The sequence below is a fragment of the Amblyraja radiata genome, chromosome 7 (assembly GCF_010909765.2).
Source record: "Amblyraja radiata isolate CabotCenter1 chromosome 7, sAmbRad1.1.pri, whole genome shotgun sequence".
In the NCBI taxonomy this organism is placed as follows: domain Eukaryota; kingdom Metazoa; phylum Chordata; class Chondrichthyes; order Rajiformes; family Rajidae; genus Amblyraja; species Amblyraja radiata.
In genome coordinates this window covers 46,806,329-46,818,125 of record NC_045962.1, presented here as the reverse complement: position 1 = coordinate 46,818,125, position 11,797 = coordinate 46,806,329, and positions in this window count along the sequence as shown.

Here is an 11,797-nt window from a genome sequence, read left to right as displayed (position 1 = left end):
GGACGCGTACAGAGCTCTCCCCTGCCCATCCCTGGGACAATCCGATCACCTCTCACTGTTTCTACTGCCTGCATACAAACCCCTCATCCGCAAGACCAAACCTGCAATAAAGACGGTCAAAATATGGCCCGAGGACGCCACCCTACAACTCCAGGACTGCTTTGATCGCACCAACTAGGATCTGTTTGCACAACAGGCTACCAGTGGTACAGAGGTAGACTTGGAGGAGTACACATCCACTGTGCTCTCCTACATCAACTGCTGTGTGGAGACTGTCACAGTGGACAAGCAAATAAAGATGTTCCCAAACCGGAAACTCTGGATGAACAAGGAGGTTCAGAGTCTGCTAAGGGCACGCAACAATGCCTTTAAATCCAGGGACACTTCTGCCTACAGTGCTGCCAGGTCGAACCTGAACAAAGGTATAAAAAAGGCCAAAGACATCCACAGGCAAAGGGTGGAAGACCACTTCAATACCGCGGACACCAGAAGCATGTGGCAGGGTGTCAGGGACATCACTGGCTACAAGAGCAGCCCCCACAGTGATATCACACTGGCCAATGAGCTAAACACCTTCTTTTCCCGCTTCGAAACTGGCAACACCACCAGGAGTGGAATAACCCCGGCCATGGCGGAGGGACAGGCCTTATCACTGAGCACTCAGGAGGTACAGTGCGTTCTGCGTAGGATCAATCCACGCAAGGCTGCAGGCCCGGATGGAGTCCAGGGAAGGGTACTAAAGGACTGTGCTGTACAGCTGGTGGAGGTATTCACGAGAATCTTTAACCTGTCTATCTCTGGCAACGGTCCCCAAGTGCCTGAAAACAGCTACCATAGTGCCGGTGCCGAAAAAGTCTAAAGTCACCAACCTGAATGACTACCGCCCGGTTGCCCTAACTCCAATACCCATGAAGTGCTTTGAAAGGCTGGTCCTCTCCCACATCAAATCCAGCATCCCTGCCTCACTGGACTCTCATCAATTTGCATACAGGACAAATAGATCCACAGAGGATGCCATCTCTCTGACTCTTCACACTGTCCTGACTCACCTGGAAAGACAGGGCACGTACGTGAGGATGCTCTTCATAGACTATAGCTCTGCATTCAATACGGTCATCCACACCAAGCTCACCATCAAACTCCACCAGCTAGGCCTCAGCTCGCCGATATGCGATTGGATCCTGAATTTTCTGACGGAGCGACCGCAGGCAGTGAGACTGAGCCCGCACCTGTCCACCACTATCACCCTGAGCACCGGCACACCACAGGGCTGTGTACTGAGCCCCATGCTCTACTCCCTCTTCACACACGACTGTGTTCCTGCATTCGACACCAACACCATCGTCAAGTTTGCAGACGACACAACAGTGATTGGGCTGATCACCAACGGTGATGAAACAAAATACATAGCGGAGGTGCAGGACTTGGCGGACTGGTGCGCACGTAACAACTTGTCACTAAACACCTCCAAGACCAAGGAGCTGATTATTGACTTCAGGAGGTCACATAATGGAGAATACGCCCCAATCTCCATCTACGGGGACAGTGTGGAGAGAGTGTCCAGCTTTAAGTTTCTGGGCACTCACATTTCAGAGGACCTCACATGGTCCACCAACACCGCTGCGCTGGTCAAGAAGGCACAGCAACGACTGTTCTTCCTGAGAACATTAAAAAAGACTGGTCTGCCCCAACAGCTGCGGACAACCTTCTACCGCTGCACCACAGAGGGCATATTAACGTATGGCATCTGTGTGGTATCTCAGCTGCACGGAGGCAGAGAGGAGAGCTCTTCAGCGCGTTGTCCACAGAGCGCAGAAGATTATTGGGACACAGCTACCGGCCTTGGGGGGCATCTACCACACACGGCGTCTCAGGAAGGCCGTCAGCATCCATATAGACTCCTCACACCTCCTGTAATGGACTGTTCGAACTACTTCCCTCTGGCAGACGTTACAAGGCCTTCTACGCCCGAACCTCCAGACTCAGGAACAGCTTCATTCCCAGAGCTATAGCGGCTCTGAACCGGCCCTGCTGTGTGCCCTCCACCCCCCATGGACTGTCTCCCTCGGATGGTCACGTCACACAGATACATCTGCACTTTAATCTGTTTGAACTGTTTTGACTATTTTATTGTTGTAATGTTCTTTTTACAAACCATGTTCTTGGGGTATCTAAATCTAAATTTTATTAGTTATTTAAGATATGACATCGGATGGAAGCTGCATACCAAATCTCGTTGCACTTATGTGCAATGACAATAAAATATATTATTATTATTATTATTATTATTATTATTATTATTATTATTATTATTATTATTATTATTATTATTATTATTATTATTGTACAGAGCCCTAGTGAGACCACACCTGGAGTATTGTGTGCAGTTTTGGTCCCCTAATTTGAGGAAGGACATTCTTGCTATTGAGAGAGTGCAGCATAGGTTTACAAGGTTAATTCCCGGGATGGCGGGACGGTCATATGCTGAGAGAATGGAGCAGCTGGGCTTGTACACTCTGGAGTTTAGAAGGATGAGAGGAGATCTCATTGAAACATATAAGATTGTTAAGGGCTTGGACACGCTAGAGACAGGAAACATGTTCCTGATGTTGGGGGAGTCCAGAACCAGGGGCCACAGTTTAAGAATAAGGAGTAAGCCATTTAGAACGGAGACGAGGAAACACTTTTTCTCACAGAGAGTGGTGAGTCTGTGGAATTCTCTGCCTCAGAGGACGGTGGAGGCAGGTACTCTGGATGCTTTCAAGAGAGAGCTAGATAGGTCTCTTAAAAATAGCGGAGTCAGGGGATATGGGGAGAAGGCAGGAACGGGGTACTGAGTGGGGATGATCAGCCATGATCACATTGAATGGCGGTGCTGGCTCGAAGGGCCGAATGGCCTACTCCTGCACCTATTGTCTATTGTCTATTGTAGAATGCCTACCTTTGTGCAATACTGATATATTCATTCATAATATTTATTTTTATAATACTATTCTGTGCAATATCTTATATTCTGACAATGACCTTCTGAGTGCAATATCTTATATATCCAAGCAGGGGTGGAGGTGAAAACTGTGAGGAAGTGGAGAGCTGGCGAAGCCGTGCTGCAAGCAGAGTCTCGGATACGCCACAGAGTCCTGGTGGGAGCAGTGACTCGGGGAAGAGCAGGCCTAGGAATCTTCTCAACTCCCCAGTTTGACAAGGCCAAGAGGAAGGAGAGGCGCAGGCTGGTCCAGGTGGAAGTGAGGGCAGTGGTGGAGGAGGAGAGATGTACCAGAGCAGTTGGATTGAGGCAGCAGGGAGCCTGGACAAGGTGGGAGCAGGCCAAGGACCAAAAAGTCACATGGACTGAGCTCTGGCAGGCTGAACCACAGCGCATCAAGTTCCTGGTCCAGGCAGTGTATGATGTCCTGCCCAGCTCATCGAACCTCTTCATCTGAGGCAAAGCGGAATCTCCAGATTGCCCACAATGCTCAGGCAAGGGGACGTTGGAGCACATCCTGAGCTGTTGCCCAAAGGCTCTTGGGCAGGGCCGGTACACCTGGCGTCACAACCAGTTTCTTAAACCCATTGCAGAAGCCATCAGCATGGGAATCAGCAGCTGCAGACGAGAACGCCCCACCACCCAGATGATCACCTTCGTGAAGGCCGGAGTGCAGCTGCCAAGAACCACAGCAGCCAGGAATCCGTCAGGAATCCTGGCAACTGCGCAGGACTGGCAGCTTTCCGTAGACCTGGTGAAACAGCTGAAGTTCCCACAGCACATTGCCACGACCACCCTGGGGCCAGATATCCTCCTGGTCTCAGAGGCGACCAAAAACATCGTCTTGTTGGAACTGACAGTGCCATGGGAGGACCGTCTGGAGGAGGCACACGAGTGGAAGATGGCCAAGTATGAAGAACTGGTCATAGACTGCCGCAAGCAGGGCTGGAAGGCAAGGTGTATGCCCATCGAGGTTGGCTGCAGAGGTTTTGCAGGGCAATCGCTCTACAAAGCCTTGAGTGCACTGGGCATAAACGGAGTGGCGAGGAGGAAGGCCATCAAGAACACCACAGAGGCAGCGGAGAATGCCTCGAGATGGCTCTGGATCAGGAGAGGAGGTCCATGGGGAGGAGCGAATGCCACCTGAACACAAGTCGTGGTCTGATCAACCACGGCTGGGTCGCCTGGGTGAGGGTGTCTGATGTTGAAAGAGCCGAAACACCCAATGACCCCAGGTTACGTCACTGATGATGTGTTCAGGAGCATCTATCGATGTATTTGTATCAAATTATTCTGGTTAGGGTGTATACGTAGGCATAATGTGTATGCGTGTGTGAATCTGTGTGTATGTGTCACAGTATGTGCACGTGAGTGTATGAACAAATTATTTTTCACTTTTTTGCTGTTGTTTATTGTTATTTATTATCTTGTACATTTGAGCTCCACTCAGGCAGTGCACCTGAATTTCGTTGTATGCATCACTACAATGACAATAAAGTAATAAAGTAAAAAAGTAAAGTAAATTACTCATACGGGAACATAATCAATAGTTTACATGATAAAGTCCACTGTTGCCCATGGGAATAGTGACAATGAAAATAATCATGATGAATCTGATTCAAGATGCCTGAGGACTTTCAGAATACTTTCACAACAGAATCATTTGCTTTGCACAAGCAGTTGACATGTAAATTAACATTAAACTCCATTGTAAAGGAGTGAAACTTTCTCAAACAGTATTGTTTCTCAATCTTTTGTACTATGGATTGAGGGCATTGGTGTTGACCATGGTATAGTGAACACCATTCTGCCCTCTGAGTTAATTTAAAACCAAATATAAAGACATTGGTTGTGCTGCTAGTTCAGTTCCAACCTTGAAACCAGAGGGAACAGATCCAGACCACTCTTAGCACTGCCAGTCTGGGAGAGTCACAAACAAGGATATGGTCGTTCTAAACTGAGGTGTATAGAAATTAATTCTCCCAGAGGGTACTGAAACATTGGAATTCCCTGTTCCAGATGGCGGTGAACGATTAGAAATCTTTAAGGTGGAAATAGATAAATATTTGAAAATTTGAGAAATTGATGGGGAATCAGCACAGAAGAGGACTTCAGGCCAGCATTGATCAGCCATGATCATATTGAATGGCAGGGCACGCTTGAGGGTCATGGAGGCTATCAACGGTTCCTATTTTCTACTGTTCTTATTGCATTATCCCGCGATTTCAAGGCTGTGAACAATCTCATCAACACGTCTGAGTAATCCTGGAGGTAATTCGCAGGGGAAATATATGATTTTGATTTTTTATTAAACAATTCTGTTTGGTGGTTAGACCTCATGAAAACTACTTGACAGACTATCAATTTGAGCAGAAGATGGTGCTTGATGAGAAATGGATGATGGACAAAAAAATAGCAGAAGTGATTGGGAGAGGCAGTGTGGGAGTGAAGTATTCAAAGAATACACTCAAATATAAGACTCAAGCGCCGGCCCGGAGGAGGCTGAGCCCAGGCTGGCACTCTGGCGCAGGCGAGGCCAGGGCCCTCGCTCCTCCTCGGGGTTGTGGATGAAGTGGCCGCGGGTACCGTAGGGGCAGAAGCCGGTAGTGTGCAAGGTATGGCTTGTACTTGGGGTAGCGGCTGAGGCCGTGGGCGAACTGGCACTTGTCACCGTAGAGGCCCATCGGGGAGCGGGTTCGTCTGGAGTTGGAGCGGGGTTGGGCTGGAGTTGGCACTGGCTGTGGGTCTGGGGCCGCTGGTGTTGTCGGTCCGGGCTGTCGGTTGGCCTGGCGGGAGAGGCGGAGGTGCGCTGGCGTTGGCGCTTCTCTGCGCTGGGTCTGGGGGCCGGTGTCCCATCGGTCCGGATGTCCCGAGTGGGGTGGGGGAGCACCGGCCCGCCCAGTCTCTCCCCCCCCCCCCGACCCCCCAGCTTCCAATGATAATGTCACAATAGCATCTCACAGTCATTCAATCACAATGGGATCTCATTTACACAAGCTGCTGTGAAGATTCTGAAAACCGAAAATGACATCACAATGTGATCTCTGCTGCCAATACAGAAACTATGAGAGTTGACGGAGTGGGGGATGGGAGGAGAAGAAATGTTATTTAAACATTGTCTTTAGTGGAGGAGTGAGAAAGGGGAGAAGTGAGGGAGGGAAGGAGGGAGTGACTGATGGTAGGGAAAATGAGAGGGAGGGAGAGGTAACAGAGAGACAATGGGATCAGCAGCTTCAAGGGGAGAAAGGAGAGAGTGAGATTTTTGCCACCCTCCCTCTCCCCCACGTGGGAAGGATTGATTGGCACAAGGGAGCGGCGAAACTGACCCAAATGTCGAGTCCATTCATTGGCTCCGGGAAGCGCCAACTGCCCCCCCAACGTGGGAAGGATTCATTGCCTCCAGAGAACGCTGACACCGACCCAAACGTCGAGTTAATTCATTGGCTCAGGGAAGTGCCCACTGCCGCTCCCCTCACCCCTTGGGAAGGATTGATTGGCTCAAGGGAGCGCCAACGCCAACCAAAAAGTCGAGTCCATTCATTGACTCCGGGAAGCGCCGACTGTTCACCCCCCCCCCCCCCCCAAGTGGGATGGATTGATCGGCTCAAGGGAACGCTGACCCAAAAGACGAGTCACTTCATTGGCTCCGGGAAGCGTCCACTGACCCACCCTCCCCCCCTCCCCCCACGTGGGAAGGATTGATTGGGTTGGGTGAAATGGGTTGCGTTGGGGGAACGGTTGAATGGTGGATTATTGCATTGGGGAAACGGGGCCCAACGGGTCAGGGTGGTAGCGAGGGGTTATGGAGGGTGGGAGGGTGTGACTGAGGGTAAAGTGTGACTGAGGGTAGGGGAAAGGGAGCGAGAGGTGAAGGAGGGAGATGAGGGGAGAGAAGAGGGAGGGTGAAGTGGAGGGGGATGAAGGGAAGTGAGCCGCGCCTGCGCAGTTAGGGGCTATGGGTGAGTGTTGGAATATCAAGTTTCTTCACGTTATTGATATTTCAACGTTTAAAAAAGCCAACTTTAACAGGATTTTTACTGCTAAAATTCTGCCTGCCAGCTTCCAACAAACTTTGATACAAAGTTGCAATACAGGAACACTCTGTGGTTCCACCAATTTTTCATTTGAATAGGATAATGTTGCCATCATACAACACTTACTCCAGCTCCTGGCAGGACAGGAGGGGAAGGGTGAATTGGTATTGCAATTGGGGAAGTCTAATTGGAATTTCTTTAAAGTCCAGTGCTGGGAAGGCAGGAAAGTGCTGGAAACTTACGTTTAGCAACGGGTTGAGTTGGGGGACCTTGCCTCCCGTGGGGGCTATGGGTTAGTGGTGCTATATTGCATTGGGGAACGGGTTGCATTGAGCGACCAGGCCTCCCGTGTGTCAGGGACCCAACGGGTCCCAGTTGGTCTAGTATATGACTAAAACTCTCATCTTGTTTGTTATTATGTGTGTCCGTATAATCTTGAAACTACACCAAAATGGGACGCAATAGCGCTAAATCTTTTGGGCAACCTTACTCATCATTGTCCTGTGGTGTGCTGTGGCAAGTTTCGTTCAGATTGATGATATATTTTACAAGTTATTGACATTAAAAAATAAAAAATAAACACTTGCCGTCTGTACTTGACTGGCGTCACAAAGGACACCCAACGGGTCCTCAGCGGCAGTTTCGGCCTTTGCACAATTTCAGACCGCCACCTTTTTTCCTTTCGCCTGTACTTGCCTTGCCTCACAACGGGGACATAACGGCTCCATGTGTAACTTCCATTTTCCTGCTACTCCGGGCCCACGGGGAGGGAGTGGAGTGGCACCCGGGGCTGCTGCTCCGGGTCCACATGGAAGGAGAGTGCGGGGTGGGAGAGGAGCGGGACCCGGGGCAAGGACTAGGCCGCATACTCAGCTTTTCCCTCCCTCGGTTCCGCGCCGCTTGGTCCGTCCCCCCTGACAGCCCCCGCCTCAAGTACAACTTCATCACCAACGTGGTGGAGAAAACGGTGCTTTACATCGAGATCCTGAGGTGAGGAGGGAATATGGGAGGATTGAGGAAGAGAAGGGGGTAGGGTGGAGGAGGTAGGGAGTGCGGGATAGAGGGAGAGGAGGGCAGTGGGGGAGGTTCTATAATCCCGAAAATGAGCCAAATTGAGTTATAAGATTTAACAAGTTTGGAATGCTGGTTCCTGGATTTGTAATGTATAGTAATACATCATCTGCGTATAAAGAAATGTTATTGACTGTATCTTTAGTATTATACCCATATATTTCTGGGTGGACTCTAACATTTTCTGCCAGTGGTTCAATAGCTAGGGTGAATAATAATGGAGATAATGGGCATCCTTGTCTACAACCTCTAGATAAATTAAATTTAGGTGATAACATTTGGTTTGTCAATATTCTAGCTGTTGGGTTAGTATATAAAAGCTTAACCCATGTGCAGAACTTCTCACCCAGTTGAAAATTTTCCATCACCGAAAATAAATTGGACCATTCCACCTGATCAAATGATCAATTTCACAACTCTTTGGGTGAAAAAGTATTTCTTCATCTCAGTCCTAAATGACCTAAATTGCCAAAATTCTAGGTCAATGGCCATTCAGGTGACTCGAGTAACTGCTTTTCCTTCCATTGTTCCTGCCTGACCCTGCTGGGTGAGAGTGTAGAGCATAGGCTTCTGATGTAAAAGTCCATCCATTGTAGGAAGTATTCAGGGTGTCTGGAAAGGTATGAGTGCACATAAGAGTGCACTTTGGGGGCCTAATAGCATAGCCAAGTGCCCCTCTATGATAGATATAAAAAATGGAAGGATGTCCAATAGAGCTTTTCTTGACTCGTACATTGCAGTCATAAGCAGCCAAGTGTCATGTGAGGAGCGTCTCAGAATAAACCTCCCAAGAGGATCTTGAGGCACATTTTATGAGAGCAAGGGTTACTCTGTGGGAGCGGTGCTGGCATTTGTGCTTATTTGGCACTGATGGTTTGGCTCAGCCTGCTGAAAGTTTACTTGGCAGAGAATTATACAAGGCTTTGCCTATGATTGCAGGCAAGATGCGTTTAACCTGTTAAATAACACTCGCTTTGAACCTTCATTTGGTTTTCTGTGAGGAAACAGCGGTGGTCATGATTCAGACCAATGCAGTTGAAAATCTGATCAGGAATGAATTTTGGTGTTGCACTACAAGTGCTGGATACCAGCAACATAACTCTGGGGTAGTCGAAATTCTTACAGCAGCTCATCAATCTTTATCATCAACCTGCATTATCTTACTCAGAATCTTGTGGAAATACAGTAGGTTAACACTGTCTTAATATGATTTTTGATAACAGAGGCTGTTTTGTTTGGTCCTATATAGATAATTTTCTAGCCATAGTGTCAGAAATACAATTCTTTTGGAGAAATGAGCAAGTTCCTTTATCACTTGTTCTAGTGTCAGGTTTTGCTGTCTTGCAACTGAGTCGTAAGACTTTATAATTCATGTCCTGCTCTACGGATTCCAGTGCAGTGCTGAGGGAATGCAAGACAGTCACAGTTGTAGATAAGATATTGAAGTGCTTTGAACGGTTGATTATGAAATACATGCAAAGTAATAATAATATCAACTCCTACTTAAACAAGAACCTGAACCACTACAATCAACACATGGGCACTCAAGGATGTGTGCTCAGTCCCCTGCTCTATTCACTCTATTCCTATGATGCTATGAAGACTCTCTCTAACTTCTACAGGTGCACAGTAGAGAGCATGCTGACCGGTTGCATCGTGGCTTGGTTTGGCAATATGAGCGCCTTGGAGAGGAAAAGACTACAAAAAGTAGTAAACACTGCCCAGTCTATCATCGGCTCTGACCTTCCTTCCATCGAGGGGATTTATCGCAGTCGCTGCCTCAAAAAGGCTGGCAGTATCATCAAAGTCCCACACCATCCTGGCCACACACTCATCTCCCTGCTACCTTCAGGTAGAAGGCACAGGAGCCTGAAGACTGCAACGACCAGGTTCAGGAATAGCTACTTCCCCACAACCATCAGGCTATTAAACCTGGCTCGGACAAAACTCTGATTATTAATAACCCATTTTCTGTTATTTGCACTTTATCAGTTTATTTATTCATGTGTGTATATATTTATATTATGGTATATGGACACACTTATCTGTTTTGTAGTAAATGCCTACTATGTTCTGTGTGCTGAAGCAAAGCAAGAATTTCATTGTCCTACACAGGGACACATGACAATAAACTCACTTGAACTTGAACTTGAACTAGGTGGGTACAGTACCAATACCTTTAAAATTGACGACAACATCACCATTGTTGAATTAATTACTAATAATGATGAGTCAGAGTATAGGAGGGAGATCGATCATCTGAATGGTGCCAGAACAACCATGTTCGCAACATCAGCAAGACCAAAAAGCTGATTATTGACTTTAGAAGAGGAAGGCCGAGGACGACGATCCAGGATTTGTAAAACAAAATTATCTGGTCACCCAACAATTGTTTCCCCCTTTGCGTGAGTAGCCTATGTAGTCATTCCTCGCCCGTGCCTTCTTCACCAGTGTGGTGCAGAGAAGACGCCATGTGGACAATGACTAGACTGCCACACTCATGGTAGGGTGAACTAATGTGAAAAGGTTTATCTATAGTGAAGGACGATGGAGATGAGAAGGTCCAGGTCCATGTGAGGGCACAGTCCCTCATCGTCTGTGGGATAGTAGGGAGGCACTGCCAGTCTCAGGCCTGTTCTGGCGGTTCAGTCTTACCTCGAAGAGGAGGAACTGATGACCTTGTCCCAGCAGTTTGGTCTTGCCCTCAAAGGGGAGGTGCTGCCAATCTCTGGCTAGTCCTGACCACTCAGTCTTGTCCACAAAGAGGAGGGTCGAGCAGTCTTAGGCTTGTCCAAGCCATTCAGTCTTGGCTTTGAAGAGGACATGGTGGCAGTATTCGGATTGTCTTAGTAGCTTAATCTTGGCCTCAAAGATGTTCATGGTGCTGACCTTCAGCCCCTCCTGTTTGTACGTTCTCTCTTTGACCTTATGGGTTTTCTCCTGGTGCTCCAGTTTTCTCCCACATTCCAAAGATGTGCAGTTTTGTAGGTTAATTGGCTTCTGTAAATTTTCCCCAGCGTGTAGGATAGAACAAGTGTATGGGTGATCATTGGTCAGCGTGGACTTGGTGGCCTAAAGGGCCTATTTCCATATTGTATCTCTAAACTAGACAGACAGGAGCCACACCGCCCTGACCACATTCTCATTTCACTCCTGCCATTGGGAAGAAGGTACAGGAGTCTTAAAACTGTCATCTCCAGGTTGAGGAACAGCTTCTTCCCATCAACCATCAACACCAATTAAACTATGAACCAGGGACTGTCTTGGTTGCACTAGGAACTTTGGGCTTTTGTTTTGTTTGCACTAATATTCTTTTTTTATTTATTGAACTTTTTTTGTTTGTTTATTATGTTATATTTTAAGTATTGTGTTCCACCATTTGTGCATAGCATCTATGTGTTCCCAGCTAAGAGGCTGGAGGTGCTCACTACTCTCTTCAAACTGAATGAGCATGTGTCAGGGATTCCCAGGAGCGGGTGGCGTTATTACTTATACTAGGATGCATTCAGAAGATCCTTTATTGGTTTTTTTCCTCTTTCCTTCTGCTAATTGCTTACCCTGGCATAGATAAGGGGGAGGGAAAGTCTTTCTCCCAGGATAGGTGATTCTAACACCGGAGGGCATAGGTTTAAGGTGAGAGGGGAAAGATTTACAGAGATCTGAGGGACAGTGTTTTCCCCTACTGGGTAGATGGAACAAGCTGTCAGAT